The sequence below is a fragment of the Periophthalmus magnuspinnatus genome, chromosome 7 (genome assembly GCF_009829125.3).
Source record: "Periophthalmus magnuspinnatus isolate fPerMag1 chromosome 7, fPerMag1.2.pri, whole genome shotgun sequence".
Taxonomy (NCBI): domain Eukaryota; kingdom Metazoa; phylum Chordata; class Actinopteri; order Gobiiformes; family Gobiidae; genus Periophthalmus; species Periophthalmus magnuspinnatus.
Window position 1 is genome coordinate 15,927,125 of NC_047132.1, and position 22,197 is coordinate 15,949,321.

Below are 22,197 nucleotides of genomic sequence, written 5' to 3' on the forward strand. Positions count from 1 at the left end.
GCGTCTCTCTCTTCTTTCTCCTCCCTCCCCTATGCCAGTCTTTACTCTTTCTCCTCTCCATGGTTCGGTGATCAAACACATGGCTCTATACAGCAGCACATGCGCCACACAGGTCACAGAGAGTCTATGCGTTTATTATCAACACATGCATTCTTAGTGTATTATTATTATGGAAGACACGATCCACTCCATGGTTCAATTCAGCTCATCATTTTCGCATCAAAAATTATGTCTTTTTTATTACCCAATTCACATTATTAACGCGAAGGTCGTTGATAGAAAAACTGCATTTCTGTGCTGTACCGAGCGCACTCACTGTTCGCTCAGTCCTTGTCACTTTGGCCTACGTCATCACAAGTATAATACTCCCTACAACTGAAGCATAGCTAAACTAGACTAGACTGGGGGGGGGGGGGGGGGGGGGGGGGTGTTATCCTGCAAGTGGCACATTGATTTCTGACTCTTTTTGTGCACAATGTCGTTTTAGGATTTGATAAATTTGTGGAAAATCGCGTAGTCCTTTTACCTCAGTTTTTCATATAAATAAATAAAGAGAAATATAGCAACACAATCAAAACATTACAGGGTAAGATGGCCGCTGGGCGCTCGCACGGTCTGGCAGGTGCTGTGTCTGCTGCTTTTTCTTATCTGTTTGGGCCATCTAAATGCTGGTTTACCCTCTTGTTTGTGGTTGCGACATGTTTGTTAACCCTAAGATGTTGCCTGATAAAAAGGACCACCGACGAGGTCCATCTACCGATCCTGAGGAGCCAGCATGTTCTGTTCTCAGTCTTTCTGAAAGAAGGGCGCGCAGACTTACGCGCAAAGGCACAATTAACCAAACAAGAACGCTCAAACAACTGGACCCGTGTGCTTTCTCAGCTCGCAATTATACTACTTCTTGCTGGTGACATCGAACTGAATCCGGGTCCACAACAGTACGATAAGAATTCAACTCCAGGCACTGTCCCGACATCCTTTGTGATTCCATTCTGGGACTATCATCCCATTGCGGCCGTTTGGGCTCGCTCACCTATGAGTAACGTGGAATCACCTCCCGCCTTGCGGTGGCCTGCTCTTCATGAACGTGGAGCGGCTGGCCCGTGGACTCCGTACCCTGCGGCGTCGGTGACAACAGGCACCCTAGTGTGGAGTGGCCCCGTGCAGGGTGGGCTGGGTGTGGATCAGGCGGTGACAGGACTCCCGTGCCTGCGAGGAGACTCTGCTTTGCCCGTCGTGATAACAGAGAGGTGTAATCGTCCCGGGATTGCAGCATTACACTCTGTGTAATGCACTACCTGTCAGCTGATTTCATACTGTCAGCTGATCCGGGAATAACCACCTCCTGCTGTCCACAATATGATTCCGGATCGCGTGGGATTCTACATTATTCTACAGCGCCCTTAGGATTTGTGGATAGCGGCACGCAGAGTGTACCGGCACAGCACAAGATGTCAAGGAACTTTTCACACGCTTCACAAACTCAAACTGCTCGGATTTTACCAGAGACACAGTCAGACACACGCCCAGAGGGGACCGGGACCTCTAGTGGTAAGTGTCCCACGTTGCATTCACATGTTTCTCAGACAATAAAAGCGAAAACTTTTAGAAATCCCGTCTTTAAAAAGCACAGGGCATCGAAAATTTTTCATACACTGAATCAAGCAAAAACAATCTGGGATCCGCAAGCCAAACCCAAAGGCTTATTAGGCGGTCATCTGAACATACGGAGTTTGACACCTAAAAGAGAAGAGCTGGAACATTTGCTCTGCAACTCCAACATAGACTTTTTGGGTCTCTCTGAAACATGGTTAACGCATAATTCTCCTGATTCCGTGGTTACTATGCCTGAGTATAATGTGTACAGAAATGACAGGGCAAATGGGAGGGGCGGAGGAGTTTTACTCTATGTTAAAAGCACTCTAAAATGTAAACAGATTGAATGGCCAGAAGAAGTCCAACTTGAGTGTGTTGGTGTAGACATCTCATTGTCAACAGGAATGTCTTTCACCATAATTTGTATGTATCGTAAGCCATCTGCCAAGTTGGATTTCTATGATAAACTAAAACTTCTTCTTAATAATTGTGATTTAAACAAAGAAATAATAATTATTGGTGATTTTAACATAAACTGGATTGATAAGAAGGCCAGAAAGCACTTGAAACAAGTCACAGACCATTTTAATTTTTGTCAGTTAATTGAACAACCCACTCGAATTACTTCACATTCTAAAACATTGATAGACCTACTTTTTGTAAATCATCCTGAAAGGATTCTTAAAACCTTTAACTATATGACAGGATTGTCTGATCATAATGCCATTTTCTTCTCCAGAAAACTTTCAAAAAAACGTTACAATAATTCATATAGGCCTTCAGAAGACTTATCAAAAAATATAGGTTTTATTCCAAAAAATCAACTATCAAGTCTTGTGACAACAATAAAAGAAATTGACTGGAATGAAATAATACAAAGTGAGGACTCAGAAAAAAGTAGCTGTTGGTTTTTGACTAAAATTAATGAAATAATATCAAACTTTACCAAAAGAGGGCATCAACACAATAGAAAGAAAAATTCACTACCTTGGATAAATGATGAATGCAGGAAATTTATGAAAGCCAGAGACATGCAACTTAAAAAATATTTAAAATCTCGATTTATTACAGATAGACAAAAATTCACCTCCTTGAGAAATAAAGTGACACAATGTCTGCGTAAAGCGAAAGCTAAATTTTTCATGAACATTATTTCTGAAGCAAAGGGAAATGGCGAAAAGGTCTGGCAAAATCTTAACAAATTACTTGGAAAAGAAAAGAGAAGCACAAAACAAGAAATTGAGCTTAAAATAAACAATACTATAGTGTCGAATTCAAATCAATTAGTCACTGAATTCAATAATTTCTTTCTTAACTCTGTCTTAGAGATAACAAAGTTGTTTCCACCACCTGAGCTCAGCATTAGACCCATCGACCAAGCGTTGCCTGTTTTTAATCTACAGGAAATAACAGGGCTAGAAGTTGCCAATATTATTGGTTCATTAAAAAACTCTAAAACCAAAGACATTTATGGGCTGGATACACATTTCTTAAAGTTATGCAAAGACTCTTTTGTTGCACCAATAGCACATATGATTAACCTATCATTTAAACAAAAAGCTGTCCCATCTTCTTGGAAACTGGCTACAGTCACCCCAATTTACAAGTCTGGTGACAGATCAAATATAACCAACTACCGGCCAATTAGTATCCTTCCAGTAGTTTCCAAGGTTGCTGAAAAGTGGGTTGCAAAAATTATAAATGAACACTTAAACAAAGGCCATTCTGCTCTACACCCTTTGGGTTCCGTGTAAATCATTCCACTGAATCGGCAAATAGTTTTTTTATTGAACAGGTGAAAAGCAAATTAGACAATAATACATGTGTTGGTACAGTGTTTTTGGATCTTAAAAAGGCGTTTGACACTGTCAATCATGACATACTATTGACAAAATTAACAAACTTCAATTTTTCTCCAGATGCAATTGAATGGATTAAATCATACCTACTCTGCAGGAAGCAATGTGTACATATTGACAGTGTCAAATCATCCCTTGTAGATGTTCCAGTTGGTGTGCCTCAAGGATCAATACTTGGCCCGCTTTTATTCTCACTGTATATTAACGACTTACCTTCAATTTGTTTAAATGTTGACTTTCAAATGTATGCCGACGACGCCGTGATTTACACGCATGCGAGGAGTATAAAAGAGGCATCCTCCATTTTAACTACAGCAATGGAGTCTGTAAATGAATGGCTGCTTAAATCTTGTCTGTTGCTAAATACTAAAAAAACTGTTTGTATGATGTTTACAAAGCAGCCACAAGATTTAAAACAGTCAGGAGTGTTCTTGAGAGGAGAAGAATTACAAATTGTAACCGAATTTAAGTACCTTGGTGTCACACTTGACTCTACTTTATGTTTTAAGAATCATGTTAAAAGAATGACCAAAATAGTTAAATTCAATCTCCTAAATTTTAAGCAAATCAGGCCATTTATAACCCTTGATGCTGCCAGAGTGTTTCTCCACTCAATGATATGATCTCACATTGAATACTGTATCACAAGTTGGTCTTTAACAAATTTAAATACACTCAAAATAATGGAATCACTCTACAAAAAATCCCTAAAGGTCTTTGATAGGAAACCGCTTTCTTTCCATGTTTGTAATATTTTAAAAAAGCATAATCTTTTTAGTTTTGATAATTTTAAACATTTTAAATATGCATGTTTTATCTACAAAGTGCTACATGGATTAGCCCCGCCTCCCATGTCAGACCTTTTCAAAACAAAAAACACCCGAAGCATGAGGACCAGGGCCTCGTCCAGAGGAGACTGTGAGGTGCCCTATAGAAAAACTGCCTTTGGACAAAATGCTCTTTCTGTGAAGGCGAGTAAGATCGGCATCGAACGGCATTCCACTTCAAATAAGAGAGTGCTCCACATTATCCACTTTTAAAACTCAACTCAAACTCTGGCTGAAATCAAATCAGTCATGTGATCACTAATCAATACATGGACCTCCCTTCTTACTTTTCTTACCTTTTTTTTTTTTTTTACTCTACTTCTCACTTTTTAACTCTTGTATATTGTACTAATGTGATGTATTTGTTGTACTTTTTACCTGCCTGGGGACTGCGGATGTAAATTAGCTCTGTAGCTATAATCCGGCATATTTACATTTGTTTACAACAGATGTTCATTAATGTGCATTGTCCCTATCAAATAATTAAATAAATAAAAAAAATAAATAAATTATGGAAGCCCGTTTCCGCCATGAAAAAAAAAATAAAAGCCCCACAGAAAGTCGAAATTACGAGTTTTAAACTCGTAATTATGAGTTTAAAACTCGTAATTATGAGTTTAAAACTCGTAATTACGAGTTTAAAACTCGTAATTTCGACTTTTAAAACTACTAATTATGAGTTTAAAACTCGTAATTAGGACTTTTAAAAGTATGAATTATGAGTTTATAACTCGTAATTTTGGGAATGTAACATTTACAAAAAGTGAACCTTATCAATTTTGATTAAATGAATTTGGTATTTTAATAATTTCCTCAATAAACCAGCGGGGTTGTGACCAGCTGGCACTCTGCTCAGACCAGGAAAACGAGCGCTCACAGACACAGAGCACAGCTCATGAGTGGTCAGAACAGCACTCAGGGCCCACTGATTTGTTCAAGACGCCAGAAACTTTACTGGAGCTTAATTTATTCATTTTTTAAAAGTATGTAGGTGATAAACATAACAGTCCTCCTCCTGTCTCCTCTGCTCTGTACACTCAGTTGCAGTGTGCTACAAGCTCAATTAAGACTTTAAAAGTTCTAATTACGAGTTTTAAACTCATAATTAGTAGTTTTAAAACTCATAATTACGAGTTTTAAACTCATAATTACGAGTTTTAAACTCATAATTACGAGTTTTAAACTCATAATTACGAGTTTTAAACTCATAATTACGAGTTTAAAACTCGTAATTTCGACTTTCTGTGGGGCTTTTATTTTTTTTTTCATGGCGGAAACGGGCTTCCATAATAAATAAATAAATAAAAAAAAAAAAAAAAAAAATTACAAGACTTTCTTAAAGGCGCACTACTGTTTCTGCAGGATCCGGCTACCTGCTTGTCTCCAACGAGCTGTTATTGGTCAAGAATGTTCCACAGTATGGCATTAGTCACATGTATTTTCAAACAGGTGGCCTAAACTACTGGACAGATGTAGTTGAATAAATGCAAGACAGATATGTTTAATGCCGAAGTACGGAACATTGCATACATTCGCCCCAATACAAAAGTTACACAGTGCATCTTTAAATACAATTTGACACTATAAGTTCAACATTCAATACTGATAACATTAATCTTATATGTCAGGGATCACCTCTAAGCACTGAGTTATAATTCTGTTATATTACCTACCTATTTTACAAGCAGTTTCTACGACGAGTGAATGAATAAATACTGATTGAAATTGTACAGGGACTTGATTGTCTGGAAAAACTCAACAGAATACTCATACATTGTTGTTATTATAATTAACTTCCTTGTTCCTGTTTGTCACTGTTAGCCAATTACAGTTCTCTATTCTCTGGCTCTCCACCAATCACCTTTCAAGCTATTAAATACATATAAACACTGTCTTCACTTTTCTTCCTATTCCAAGGGGTATATAACTTTCCTATACTCCATCTCACAGCAGCAGCAGAACCATCAGCCTCCTCCATCCCTCTTTATCTTCTTTTCTTCTCCACTCCTACAGTTTACGCCCTGGGGAAGATATAACCAGTCCACAGTTTCTCTCATTAACAGCATCACTCACATCTCTACATGTCTGTGTCTGTCCAGGTTGAAATAATATTACCTCAAAATGTCACTACAGAAAAAAATGCTAAACAAACACCAGTTGCATATGGATCGACTCGAAAGGAGATAAATGAGTGTGTTAGGAAGATAATAACTTAATAATTGCTTTGGCGCAGTGACTGGTAATGCATTGGAGGCGTAGAGCTGGATATGAGATAAGACTGTTCCCCCGGGCCTAGACATATTACATATTTATGTAAAATTGACTTTTATGAGATTTTAATCATGTTTCCCTCATCATTAACTCACTGAAGGTTGTATTTCAATTGGTTCAAGCATGTTTAAGTAATCCTGTTATTGTCCTGCTTTAGAATCTTGAGTGCTCAGAAAATTTCAGTTTTCACCTACCCCCTGTTTCCACCCACTGCTCTGTACTCTAAGGAGTGGGCCTCTCAGTTCTACAACAGGAAGTCAATGGACTGTTTTTTGTTAAACTCCTCCCACGCCCACGATTTAAATACAGCTGCTAAACTGGGCAGTACCTGGAGGAGTAAAGGGGACAGTGAGGGGACAGGAGGGGCAGGGTCTGGTCATATGAGAAACAGTGTGATTGGTCTAACAGGTATTAATTTCTGTTCTAGGTGTTTGAAATCAGAAACACCTGGATTTAAACAGAGCAGTCTTGTGTGATGTCATGTAGTACTTGAAATTGTAGTATTCAGTGGAGGCAGCACACACAGTTTTTGACTGTTTTTGACTAAAAAGCTGCAAATACAGGCTACATAAAATAGCTTAAAAATGACAAGAAACAATAGATAATATTATTCAAACACCATATGCAGAGTTTAGTAGCAAAAACAAAAGTTCATTCAGTGTTTAGACCCACTTTAAGGGGACTTTAATTATACATTTATATAATTGCTTACAATTAACAAATAAATGAATAAATAAATAAATAATAATTAGGTGAAGCTTGTGCAGGCTAAGGGCAGACTAGTTTATCTGTAGGACATGTAACTGTCGTGATCCCTGTTTGTTGTCGTCCTGTGCTGTGCTCCCTCCTCCCTCACCTGCCTGTCTCTGGAGCTGGGCGGAGTCCTGGTTCCTCCTGCGCGCACCTGCAACCCATCTATGCAATCAACATCACCTGCTGTGGATAAAAGGAGTCAGGACCAGACACTTGGCGCCGGAACGTCCGTGTGTTACACGTGAATACAACTGCTTGGCTTAGTATCTTGGTATTTTTGTAAACCTTTTGGCTCACTGGAATTTTTGCTCTTTCCCAGACCTCCACCCGAGAACCAGCTCCGGAACCCCTGCGCCTGCACCTGCACCTGCACATCTACCCTGGTATGATCTCACGTTGTCCTCGTCTTGCACTCGTGTATCTCCCTGGTCACGGACCCGCACCCACGCTCCCCAGCACCTCTGGATCTCTGCACCATTCTGTGAAGCATCCTCGTTCCCCTGGCCTTGTGTATTAATGAACTTTAATTTCTATTTGCACATTTCTGTGAATAAAACTCTTAAAACCTTCGTGAGTCGTGCAGTTTTGGTCCCTCCGTCTTGCTGGTTACGACAGTAAACGATGTATTCTCAGGAGACACAGCAGGTGGCGCTGTGAGTAGAAACTGGCCTATTGTGATTCTGAATGTAGAGTTGATTCAGAGAAACTGGCAGTGAGTGACCATTTCTCAACCACTGTTTGGAGCCAGCCCAGGTAATCAGTCATGCTTTCTGACACGTTCATGGAGCTTTTGGCACTCTTACTTAAAAACAAACCTTTTTCAATTTGACGCTTTCTGCATGGCTGCACATAACATGAACAGGTGCAGCTAAATACACAGAATAGCAAAGCTAAATCAAATGCAGTATATGCCAAAACATCCTCCATGGCTCACTTCATTTAGATACTTGAGCTGTGTGTTTTCGATATTGCTTTAAAAAACATCTGGTGTATTTTTTTGTTTTGTAAAACTAAACACTGAATACATTTTTTGGCAACTAAACTGTGTACATGGCATTTTAATAGCATTATCTACTGCTTATCCTAGTCATTTTTGACCATTAATACAAAATGGGAAGATTTGCAGCTTTACAAACAAAAGTGCTTGTGTGCTGCCTCCAGTGGCCACTGCTATTTCAAGTACTAAGTGATTACAAACATCTGCTTGCAGGGGCGGTGTTTGAAGTGGGGATACCTGTTAGAGCAATCACACTGTTCCTGATACCTCCAGCCTGCCTCATCCTCACTCACACAACCGCCACTTTGCATTGGTGGCTATGCCAGCAAATGTACATTTTTGACCATATGTTTTCACACTCAGTTTAAGGCAAAAGTTAGAATTGGGAACAGTTAATTTGGTTAAGGTTAGGGTGTAGGGATAGGTTTGGCAGAAGTGCATTGGGGAAAAAGTGACTCCCCCAGACCATGCCCATCCTTTCCCCTCACTCTCCTCTTTAGCCCGCCCTGCCCAGTTATTTGAAATGTGGTTATGGGAGAAGTTAAGGTGTATACTCGCACTTAATAGGTATGTTAAGTGCTTTAAAGGATCTCTAAGTAACCTTGGTCTCTTCTTCAGGAAAATACCCTTTACTCCATACAGTGTATTGTGAAAGCTATTGGTGAAAAAAGTGTATAAACATGTTTAAGGTGCGAAGCTACTGCTGGGTAAAGACAATTTTATCTACTCAGACACTATTGGATGAGAACCATGTGGATGTAAGTGTTTATAACTGAGTTGTAGAGTTGTTCCTCTGTCATGGTTCAACACCTGAGTAAGCTTAGCTCTTCATTATCAAAGGGGTATCCCAATTCCGTTATGTTTGAACTTACCAACAATGGCAGCTATGTTTGCTGTTTATTGTTATTATTCCACACATTGGTGTAAAGTTATGAAAACTAAAAGTGTGTTTCTATAAGGACCCCAAGAAACAATGCAGCTAATACATGTCCGGACCAGTAATTAGGTATGTACAAGCCTGTTGTAATTAGAAATTAATGTCATTACCACTAGTATGGATGTAGGTGTAATTATATTTTTGTGTGTGTTTCTGTTTGAGCTACAGTACTTGGATAAATCCTCAAACTTTGGACAAATGGGAGAGAAACAAATGCTGCCTCATGGCACTTTTTGAAGACATGCATGAAGTCCTGGACTCCAGGCCTTCAGATTATGTTATTATGACCTCTTTTCAAGAAGACCCAGTAACAATATTGATGGTAAGCCTGAAAAAGAAACAATGCTCATACAGTTTCCTGTAAAAGTGCTCAGTGGTGGCTGGAAGCTAACAACTGACAGGAAAATAGAAGCTAAGACACTCTAGTATAAAACATTGAAAAGCCTTTATTTAACTGGGCTGAATCATTATTTTAAAATATTGTGTAGACACCCACAGCAGCCTTCTATTTAAATGGTTTTGAAATAACAATTTAGCTTTAAGCTAACCTTTAACCTTTAGTAAAGGCTTTTGACAAGAAGGTTAGTGGCCAACCCACTTATATAGAGCCTGATTAGCAAGCCCAGCCCTTGACAGGATGGTGGGGGCTGTCAAACACTGAATATGTGTCATGTCTACCATTCTTTTAGGAAATTTTAGAGCCAAGCCTCTGAGAACAGCTGCTGCCTCCCAGATTAGGCTGAAACTCAGCCCTCCACAAGTACTTTGATAGCAGTTAATCCTCCTGAAGAGGGGCATTCAGGAATACTCAAAACGGCACCAGTCCAAGTTTATTATATATGATTAAAAGTTGGTTTACCATAATATAATTTTTCCAAGATGTGAGTCTGATCACCATTGAATCTCCCTGAGTTCAGATGGGCCTGATTGAAAGGTAGAGTAGCCAGTAGCCAAGGGACATGCATGGTTTCAAAACAAATATGGTTGCTTAAGGAAATAAAAATATCATGGGGACTGATTTATCTCTCTGTTAATTTCAGGTGAGAGAAGATTCTTGTTCAAAATGGTGAGTGACCAATGAGCTACTTTTTCACATCTGCTACTCAAAAAAAAACCCAAATCTGATTGCAAAGCCATATTTGCGCATGGCTTGAGGTGTGACGGTGGGGACCAGACCGATATCCCTCCATATAACAAATACAGAGAGATATCAGTTTGCACTTTCCAGATAAATAATAATGGACTCACAGTTCCTTGCACCTCCCCCAGTATAGATAAGCCAACTATTTCACTACCAATTTGATGACTACAATATATACTCTCAAAGCTATAAATAACTTCTTAGAATGATCTAAACAAACCCTCTTTTTTACTTAAAAACAGGTTCACAGTTGTTTTGTTTGGGGGAGCAGGCATCTTATCATTTGTCTCTAAAGTTGAGATTGCCTTTGTGATCGCATCATCACTTTCCTCTGTTGTGCATCCATCTCCACTGTCTGCGAGTGTCAAAGACATCAACCAACTGACATACATGCTTTCACTGCACTAAGCACTGTAGAGAATGCAGAGGAAGTTGGCCAGGCTGTCTGTCAATAGAGATCTTCTGTTTTTCATTATTTCAAGAATGACAACATTTATTTAACCTATTTGAGATAACAATGTGTATGAGCATTTGAAATTTAAATATTTATTTTAAAGATCCCGCACCAGATTTTTTTTTTCTTGTAAACCTAGGAAAAAGGATATGAAAAAAATAAAAAATAGTAGTAGGGCTGCAATATTAATCACAACTGAATCGAAATCACGTTTTGAATAGATGCTATTTGCAAAACGTAAAGGCTGCAATTTTCAAAGAACCATAATTTCCTCCACAAATAAACTAAAATAACCTGCTAACCCTGTAATTTAGATCTGTGCAAACATATTCTGAAATATGATTCTTGTTGCCAATTCTTCTACACACCTTTAAAATGTGATCCTTGGACATAATCCTACTGAACATACAGGATATCACAAATCTAATTGTAATTCAGTTATATGCAATTAGATACAAAATTGTTCAGCCCAACAGTTTGCATGATGTCACTGAATTTTGACAATTATTATATTTCCTAAAAACAAACAGGTGTTCAACCCAAAATTGTTCTGTTCATAAAGGCAGAGAACCACATGAATCAACGGGACTATCTGTCACACCGGTAAACTGGACTCAAATGCAACATGAAGTGAACCGTCAAATGTCTCAAACTACAACAGAAAGTGTCCTTTAAGCAGGTAATTCAGAATATGCTAAATCAGGGACTAAACAACTGAGGAATAAAGTCTTATTTAATGTCAATGAAAATCTCTTCCACACTGGAGATTCAAATGGGGAAACAGGCTGGACCAATAAACTCAGGAACAGATAACTCCAACAGATATAAATGCAGGTACAGAATTGCAGAAATGCAAACAACAGAGTATATCAAAGGAGCTTGAAAGTTGCTCTTGTCTTGTCAACAATCTAGCAAGAACTAACTGAACAGAAGCAGTATATATAGGCTACCCTGAGCTGATTAGCACAATGAGAGGCAGCTGCTGGGAAAACAGGGAGGTAACAAAAGAAGGGCTGGAACAGGCTGAAAAACGGAGCCGGACTGAGGAAAAAAAACAAGCAAACAGGTAGAACTATCCTAGAGAGTTGGCTCACTATCATGATTCAACAATACTGTGAAAGAAAAGATTAAACTGGTGAACTTCAAATTTAAGCATGTTCTTCACTCATGTTTCAGGGAGTACAGGGTTTTTAACATTTAAACATAATATTAAGGGTCTTAAAAATATGAAAAACAGAACTATTTCATTTAAAACAGTTTGCAGTGGTCCAAAATCATTCCTCACTTACTTATGTATCCTAATTATTCACTGTGTTGAGTTTGTAAGCGATTTTCTGTACTTTCAGAGGCCAGAACGGAATTTAGCTGTCACAATAAAGCAAACTACAACTATCATGCTAACAGTACACTTACAGTAAAAGCTTTATAGTTCGATGCAAATATTACACATCAGACTTACGTTGACCTCAGAAGTTGCTTATACAATATATCTGTACAGGGGCAAGACAAATTTTGCTAATATTAATAAAAGTTACTTACTTATAATACATAATCAATAACAGCATCCGAAACATTGGAAAAAGTACAAATGCAGATTTAATCATCTTCTTTTAATCAAGTTTCAAATGATTTTAATCATCATTAGTTTCATGGTAATGTTGATGGGAGATGAGCATATGGAGGATTTAAACTTTCAATTATGCAGATTCTGTAAAAGAAGAAGTGCAGAGTGAGCAGCCACTGTTGAGCTCTATTCTTTCTGACAGTGTAATTTATTAGAAACAACTGTGGGTAATATGAACATAATATAAATGTCAGTGTCACAGTTATTATTTCATCAGTCTTTTGTTGAAATATGTTATATTTTTCTAATTTTTGTCCTATTTTTTCCATTTAGGGTTGCCACAGTGGATCGGAAAGGATCTTGTTTCCTTTCATTCAGATATTCCTGTGCTTCTTGACCTATATCCACCAAAAAATGATACAAAGAAGACGTTAGTAATAAGGTTTGGGTGTTTGTTTGAGAAGTACAGCAAGATGTAGTCTTGAAGGTCCTTTCTGTTGAGGGCAAAATATATCAGATGTGCACTGAGGGGAAATCATTATTTTACATTTTGTTAATTGTAAATGGCCATTTTGAGCTAAAACAGGTTGAAAAATAAAAATGGCTCCATTGACTTCAGGTTCAACACTGCAGAACTATAAAGCCTCTTCGTAGTGGCATTTCACCATAACGAGCAGTAGATTTTCAATACATTGTTTTATTGTTGAAAAAATTACTGACATTTTTCAGCCCTACATGTATGACCCCGACAGTGAATGTTTTTCAATAATCGCAAGTAAGTTCAGAGTGGAGGGGCGGGGATAGGGGGTAGATGAAAACAGCAATTTTCAGAGCAATCAAGCCTCAAATGCAGCAGGACATTACAGGCTTATTCAAACATGCAAGGATCAATCAAAAGACAACTCTGAGTAAGGTAGTGATGAGGGGACACCATTATAACATTATGCATTTTATATCCCCTAGAGAGTGTGAGGAGGCTGATGCTTCTGCTGCTGTGTTGAAATAGGGGTTGGGCACATGAAATGGCAGGGGAAAGAGGAGATGGAGTGCGTTTATGTGATGGGTAGAATTCAATTACAGAGGTTTAAAAGAAATTGTACTTTTCAGAGAACTTTTCTAGCAGCATACTTTTACTCCTACTTGAGTAATGTTTAGTTTAAAGTAACAGTACTCTTACTTGAGTAAAAGTCTACAAATGACAAAGGCTTTACTTTGACAATAGTAAATTATTTCAGCATTTTTGTTTTTTGCACCTTTCAGATAAAAGTTCGTTTTTCTTATTTTTGTGTCGATCCTTTGAAAATACCAGATTTTGTGCATTCTTTAATATTCTGTCCTTCCAATGACAGTCACTTTAAATTGTAAATCAGATTTTAAGTCCCTACAGTTGGTAGTTTGGGTTGTAGTTTTCTGAAATACTTGTCTACCACTACTTTGCACTTCTATATAGAAAGTATTAATGTTACTCTTACTTGTACATTACATTCTCACACAAAGTGAGAATGTAAAGTAATGTAAAAATACCATCAATTACGTTTCAATTTCATAAACATTCTGACATAAATGACCTCTCAACATAACATATCCCTTTTTATTATATCATTTATTTCTTCAGGAACTCTACTAGAGTTGGCCAGGGAGTGATGTCGTGATGGGAACAGAAAATTAGATCAGTGATAATCTAACACTTAACTGGAACTTGGTGTTGAAACGAAGCTTGCACAGTGGCAGGGTGGTTAGAGTTTCTATTTTACAAAGCTGCAAACTTCTGAAAACATTAAAAGAGGTGACATTCTCACAGCAGGGGGTGGAACGATACAACTATTACATTTGTCATTCACCAAATAAATTCTAATCACATCCTGCCTATCAGGCACTCAATCAGGCAGGCTGTGATTGGCTGAACCCAAAACAGCAAAAGGTCACGAATAAGATCGAGGTAGAAAATGCAACCCGACTGTATTGCAGGGTGGGCTAGGGGTAAAGTCGCAGCACACATGCAAGGCAGTGTTATCTTTTGGTGAATGTCACTTCCACTCCTTTTATGAGTCAGAAATTCTTTAAATAACTGTATGTAGCTGGTGGTATTAAAAAAACCTAAGAACTAAAAAAAAGTACTTGAGTCACAACTGAACCTGGGTTGCCAGTGCCAGTGCCTTAACCTGCATATAGAGGACACATACAAGTTTCAGCTCTCTTCACACAATTCACTTCCAATAAACTTCCTCAAGATATCTTCCAGTCTACAGAGCGATTTAAATGAGAAAAGTGTTTACTGTAATAAAGACAAGTGGATCTGACAGCCTAAGAACCTATACTTTGCCTTGGGCTCTAGACCCTTTGATCACCTCTGCTCCTCTCAACAGTTAAGACTAGGCAAATATTTCAAATCAACTCACAAATCCCTGCTGTAGTCTCCATTTCCCTTCGTATGTCTGTATATGGAAACGTTTCCTCCTCTACCAATCACACTTTGGCTTGAAAAACCAACAACATCCATAACTTAAGCGATATTATACCTGGGGACGACATAGGCCAAGATAACAAGGACTGAGCTGACAGTGTGGGGCTGGCACAGCACCGAAATACAATTCCCCTATCACAATTTTTCGGTTAATTTGACTTAAAGAATGATGTCATATATTTAAATGACATGTGGAAAAGTTCATCAATGCAATCACAGATATAAAATCCATCTATCAACCGTTTGACAAGGCTTTTAGTGCTTTGACAACCCTCTTATTTCTCCGTCATTCACATGACAGCTCATTATATATTTCATTTTGATTGAGCCACGCAACAGTGACACCATCCATCCATTTCTTTCTGCTTATCTAGGGCCAGGTCGCAAGGGCAGCAGTCACTTTCCTCAGACACTTTCTCCAGCTGCTCTGATAAGACACCAAGGCATTCCCAGGCCAGACATTGTTCCTACAGCATGTCCTGGGTCTTCCCCGTTGCCTCCTTCTGATGGGATATGCCCAGAACACCTCCCCAGGGAGGCATCCAGAACAGATTCCAGAGCCACCTCAGCTAGCTCCTCTTGATGTGGAGGAGCAGCAGCTCTACTCTGAGCTCCTCCTGTGTGACTGAGCTCACTGTATCTCTAAGGTAGAGCCCAGCCACCCTGCAGAGGAGACTCATTTCAATTGCTTGTTGCTATTATAATTACCGTATTTTCTGGACTATACGTCACTGCAGAGTATAAGTCGCACCAGCCAAAAAATGCATAATCAATGAAGAAAAAAATATATATAAGTTGCACTGGACTATAAGAGAAATTTATTTTACAAAATCCAAGACTAAGAACACACATTTTATCTTCAAAGGCAAGTTATAATAATAACAATAAAATAGAGAACAACAAGCTGATTAATAGTACAGCATGCTAACATAACACATAGACAAAGAACTGTCTGGTAAGATATTAACAGTTAATCAGATACGCTACGCTAATGTAACATATGTGGCTTGTCCACAAACACAAGAGACACGAGATTTCTTTTCACTGATTTTTATTGTGGTCTTACTTCTTCATCACAGTTCACACCGTAGAACTAGCAAACACATAAAATATAACATAAGCTCTGGCTCATATTACATATACACACAAAACTGTATATGAACGCATGGAAAATATATATACCACTTTGGCCTGCTAGTAAACAAACCAGTGAACGCAAAACTTTATATTTTTCTTTTCAATTGTTTCTTAAATAGTGCTCTGTTGGGTAAGACATTTACAATATTGTTTCAGTTTGGTGGGAAACGATGAGTTTACGCTTGCTAGGTACAATATCTGAACTTGTGAGATGCTGGACAGTCAGTGTGACCAGAGTGTTCTGAGATAAAACATCAAATGCTGCCAGCTGAATTAACAGCAGTGCAGGTCACAACACAAGTCACAAAGATGGCACACAAGTAGATGTAGCACCGCTCCGGAAGTAGATGGCTGCCATACTGGTAAACAAACCCAGAGTGCCCTCACGCAGTTATCAGTGTGACAATGGCCGTGTCTCAATTTGCGAAACTGCCCTTAAATGCGCTATTCGAAGTGTGCTTCGAAGGGCTTTACGTAACTTCTGGCAGGACAAGGGCTGTCCTATTTCAATCCACCCGACAAATGCGCCAGACGCATGTGCCCTGCACTTCCAGCATTTCCACGGAGATTGGCTGTAACTGAAGAGTGCATCCATGCATACTTCATGCACTGCTATGTCCCATCATACGCAATACGCAATACACGTTCAAATGTTCGCACTGATTTACCTGACCTACAACAGTGCTACATGAAACTGTTAAAGCTGAATAAAGATTATTCAGATTTAACAGATTCTTATTATTTAAGAATTTAAGTACAATCTATGAAAAAAGTGCAATTTATAATCAGGAAAACATGTATTTATTCAAGGACAATGTACAATGAGAACATAAATGTTGCCATTTGATGCATTGTACAAGAGTTAGCCTTGGGCTAATTTACATCTGCAGTCCCGTGGCAGAGAAAAGAACAACCCGTAAACAAACAAAGAGACAATGTGTTGAAACACAAAAAGTATACATGCATTAAAAACTACCACTCTCTTCCATACACAGATACACATTTATACATTCAGAGCCAGAACCATTGGAGCATAGAACCTAAAGAGATTAATGGTTACAGTATCTGCGATCTTGTCCTTTCAGTCATTACCCAAAGCTCATGACCATAGGTGAGTTTAGGAACATAGATTGACTGGTAAATCGAGAGCTTCTTCACCACAATAGTCCGATACGGCAACTGCATCATGCGACCAGGATGAAAACCACACTGTTCCTTCTGAATCCAAGGTTGCACTATCGGTCCAGTTCTCCTCTCCAATACTCTGGAATATACTTAATAGGAGAGCTGTCTTTAAGCAAGACTTTCTCAAATTGATTATTTCAAATATTAATTTGGTCATACACTAACCATATTTCTTATATATCAGGGGTCATATTTTGCTCAGTCAGCCCAAATTGGATTGAAATGAAATTGGAATGAAGCCTTATTTATAGTATGGGCCCATGGTTTAGTCGTGTTAACCCCCATTTTAGCTTTAAAAAAATTATGCTTTATGTTTAAACTTTGGATAGACAGTCTTATTGCTTTGATCTGTGCTTGTAGACTTGGATGGATACTACTTTTGACATGTTCCCCAAAATGTGCTTCTTGTCAGCTGAGACAGAATGACTATACGCCTCGTGGATTTCTTTTCTGTGTGATTTATGCTATTGTTCAAACCCAAGGCCCCTCTACCCGTCGGTGTAGTAGGAGGGAGAATGAATGGTCCCATGTAAACCAGATGGATGCACTTTGAAAGATGATTGGGAAATGTGGCTTTGAATTCAATGGAGTAGAACATTTTGGTGTCAGTCTTTTTCACATTCAAGCACAAATATGAATACATCTTTACACTTAGCTGGCTTTCTCAATAAGATCAGCATGGATGTCGAAAGCTAAATGACACTTGGAAAAACTGTGTTTACTGCAAAAATGACTTTTAATAAACCCTGGTGATGATTGATGGAGAATATTAGTGTAAGGCCATTTCTGAAATACTAACCCTGATTTTACACATGGAGCTATAGTGACACCTTATGTAAGCATATATTAAAAACTGTCTATTTACACCTGAGATGTTATGAGTCATTCTCTGAGGTCCTAGATCCGAGATACACTGTGATGCTTTAAGGGCATAAGTTTCTTGGAAAGCCTGGTGACAGTGAAAAATAACCAACCAATTCATATAAGTTTAGTTTAGTTTAGTTAAGTCTTTTTTTTGAAGGGACAGTGCACAGCAACATTAAGCTCATAAAAAACAGGGATGTTCTGCACCAGATTATAGCTCAAGAGCTAGTCCCATCTGTCTCTGTTTCAACCCCTGGTTCTATATAAGTGTGTTGGCCACTAACATTTCTGTCCTCTCCCCTCTCCCCAGGATGCCGATTGGAGTTGCTTCTTCAGTTCTGTCATGTTGCTGGTGGGCACCGCCTTATATCTACGTGAAGGGAGGAGCTAACTATACTGACACTGTAAAGGGCTATTGTTTGTAGTTTCTGTATGTAGGTTAGGTCTATTGAGCCTAAATGAGCCTACTTGTTAGCTCTTTTGTTTTCTTTGTTTCCTTTGTTTGCTTTGGGTCTGGGGATGGAGTTATATATAGGAGATAAATGATGTCTAAGGCCCCCATCTCTGTTCAAGGAAGGATTGTCTTTCCTTACAAAAATTGCTTCTTTAACTCCCCTCTACTCTGGATTAAGAGATAAGATTTAGAGTTTCTTGAAAGAAACAAACATGAGCAAGAAGGAAAGAAGAAACAAGTGCAGGGCTCCCACTGATGCAGCGGTTTGGTGAGTTGTATTTTTTATGCACTTAACTTATTTTTGCCATATTTATCTGCCACGTGTAGAAGGCTGTCCGTGAAAATAAAACCTACATTATTCCAGTCCGTGGTGCAAAAAAGGTTGGGGACCACTGTTGTAGAGTATGGATAACTCTGAGTTTGTGCTGTAGTGGATGGTGTGAATCAAACAGCAGGTGGTTAGTGTGTGTGGGTTTCCTGAAGACTTGTCCCTGGAGTCCCCAGTCCTCTCCTATAGTTACTGCACAATCTTGAAGACCAGTTTGTTCTCCTTGCGCTCTTCCAGTGTGAACTTGATGTTTGAAGCCAAAGCATTAATATGTTCAGTAAAGGGTTCCAGATCTTGAATTTTTACTTTAGTCCAGTTGTCATCCACGTGCTGATACCAATGTGTGGGTGGAGTGCTTGTAAATGAGGCCATCACATCCTGTTCAAATTGTTCCACATGCAAGCCAAAAGGGCTCTCCTGCACCCCTTGCAAAGTTACAATGGGCTGTGAAAATTTATCTCCAACATGACACTGGAAATATTAAAGCATATGTCAAGCTAAGGTTGATATGCAGCTCTCCCACTGTGGCGTGCCCTTCCTTAGTTACAAAGGTTGCGAGAGCCCTTTGTCACTGCTTGCAGTTTTCATTTTGGTTTAGATCTGAGGATGGAATTATAAATAGGTGATAAAAAAGGTCTAAACCCCCCCATTCATGTTCAAAGATGGATTGTGTTTCCTAACAAAAACTGCCTCTAACTCCCCTCTCAAACAGTTGAACTCTTAAGATGCTAACTGCACCATAACTGCAGCTCTTAACATCAGACCAGAGTCCTCATTTGGACATGATTCAGGAGACCAATCGACCAGTCGCTAACATCATGCCCATAACTGTCTTATTTCATAGCCAGTTAAGATCCAGTGAAGGAAAAGAAGTAGAGAAAGATTGCACTATTATCTGCCTAGGGTCAGCTCATAGCAAAAGTTCCAAAAAGACAAACTCATTATCAGTACACCCGACCTGGATGAAATTAAAGGAATAAATAACTGTGGTGTATTTGTGTGTGCTAAATCCCTTTCTTCAGCACACTGTCCTCTGTGTAATGGGGCATTGATCTCCTGGGGTCACTCTGACACTAAACATTGGATTAGAGAAACGCTGGACACTTCCTGTTCCTCTGACACATGCATTAGTCACCCGCACCTCGCCTTCACCCTGCCTATGCCAATTTATAACTATACATCCCAGAAGACACAGAAATCATTTATTACTGGCCCCTTGTGGATGGAGTTAGTACTATTGTGATTAGTAGCAATAATTAGAGGATGCCTACATGTTGGTATAATAGGTGGGACAGCACCCATTAGGGGCCTGAACGATAATACAAAATATGACTCAGGCACAGTTCCCACTTAATGCAGTTCCATAGATCTAGCCAAGAAACAGAAACTGCATATGAACAAGTGTGTTAGTTTTAGTGTTTTTAGGTCCCCCCTTTCAGACAGATATAAAGCAGTGTCCACCAGCAATCTGACCAGAACTGAGATGGCGCTTAGATGGGTGTGAAACGTCTTCACTCTTAAACTTTTTCTCCAATTGACATAATTGAATTTTTCTTTTGCTATGGATCAGACAACTGAGAAATTACACAGACATGATAGTATAGTAATTACCTCACATGTAACCAATTTTTAAGAAATGTTTGTCTTGCCTCACAACAGATAAATGTTTTATAATTAAGAGCTTTTACAATATAATTATAAAGCATGTTATTGTCAGAGAATCAGGAAGTGCGGTGTTAGCATGCTAGATTAAAGTTACTGTGACAGCCTTTGAAAATTGAGAAACAGGCTTATAAACTCATCACCTTGAATAATTAGAATGTTAAGGATATGTTTGGAAAGAGGAATAAGTTCAAGGTTCAAGTTTATTGTCATGTGCTTAAAGTACTAGGCACCATAAGCTGCTCCATCCTTAAAGGTGGTGTTCATTAGGATAAAAACTATTAAAGCTAAAGGTCCCTGCCTTGAGGCTTTGTAAGCGGATACTTAAAGAGAGGAAGAAGAAGAAGAAGAGGCAGTTTTTGGACAGCAGCAAACTGTTTAAAATAAACTAGTTCTGTTTTTCCACATAAGACCATAAAAATCTTGTGAAAAATATACATCCTTAATGGAAGCAGAGTTTCCTCTCCACAGATCGGCACTGTATCTTCACCTAGTTGAGCCAACTGCCTGCCTCCATGGCATGGGATAGAACACTGAAATATTTCACTCAAAACAACTCTCCATGATTTCAAGCAGTTGGCAGACCCTTCATCAGAAGTTCTAGTTTAGCCCTGGTTTCGTCCTAGTTTAGCTCTTTGCCAAGGCGTTGTTTAGTCCTTGATTTATCTCTGGTGCTATCCAGGTTTAGTAACTGGACACTTTGGGTCAAATATTTATATATATTCCAGCACCTCTCACACATGCATTACTCTTCTCCTTGGCCTCTTTAGGCCTTGACCCCTCATGTATTTTCAAAACGTACCCATCCTCCACCACCCCATACACTCTAGCAGACTAATGTGTTTTCAGCTTCACAGAGGAAATGCCACTTAAACATATAGGGTCTTGCCATTTACAGTCGCTAATAGAATGAAATAGTGTTAAATTATAGGAAACAATGAGGTTAAATCTGTCAACTGGACAAATCACTCTGACAAGATTTGTCCAGTTGACAGATTTAACTTCGTTGTTTGCTATGGATCAGACCTGGACGACTGAGGGTCTACACAGACGTTAAATTATAGGATTGTAAGAAACACATTTGAACAAATGTAAAAAGATCAAAATTGGGACTGACTGAATGGAAAGAACAGAGATGTTGTTAGATGTTTTGGAGAAACTAAAACATTTTCCAGATTATACTTGATTGTGCTGGCAGAGCCAAGCCTACATTTTACAAAACAAACCTAAAGAGCCCCTAATGCCTCATAAAACACACACAAAAAAATGCATTGCAAAAGATCATTTATTTTTTAAGAATTGTGCAAAAAATGTTCATATAATTTTCAAATAATTTAGTATCAAGTTTGCACACTTATCTTTTTAGGGGACTTTTGCAGTTCTGTACAACCCAGTAGCAGCTATTGTTTTTTTTTCACTCATCAATGCAGGTGAAATCTTTCTTGCACTGTCAACTGATGTGCTGTATACATCAAAGTGCATTGTGCTAGATAGTATATTGAAACAAATACAAGGAACAATAAGAGGATGCATTACAATACAGATTCATTATTATTTTCCTGGTGCATGATTAATTAATTCTTTGTCATTTATAATTGTTCATCGTATACAGAAGTATTTCATCACAGTACATCTGTTTATAAGCAATTGTATGCAATTATTCCCCATGATTTTGATTGTCAAAAGTGACTGCTGCATAATGCT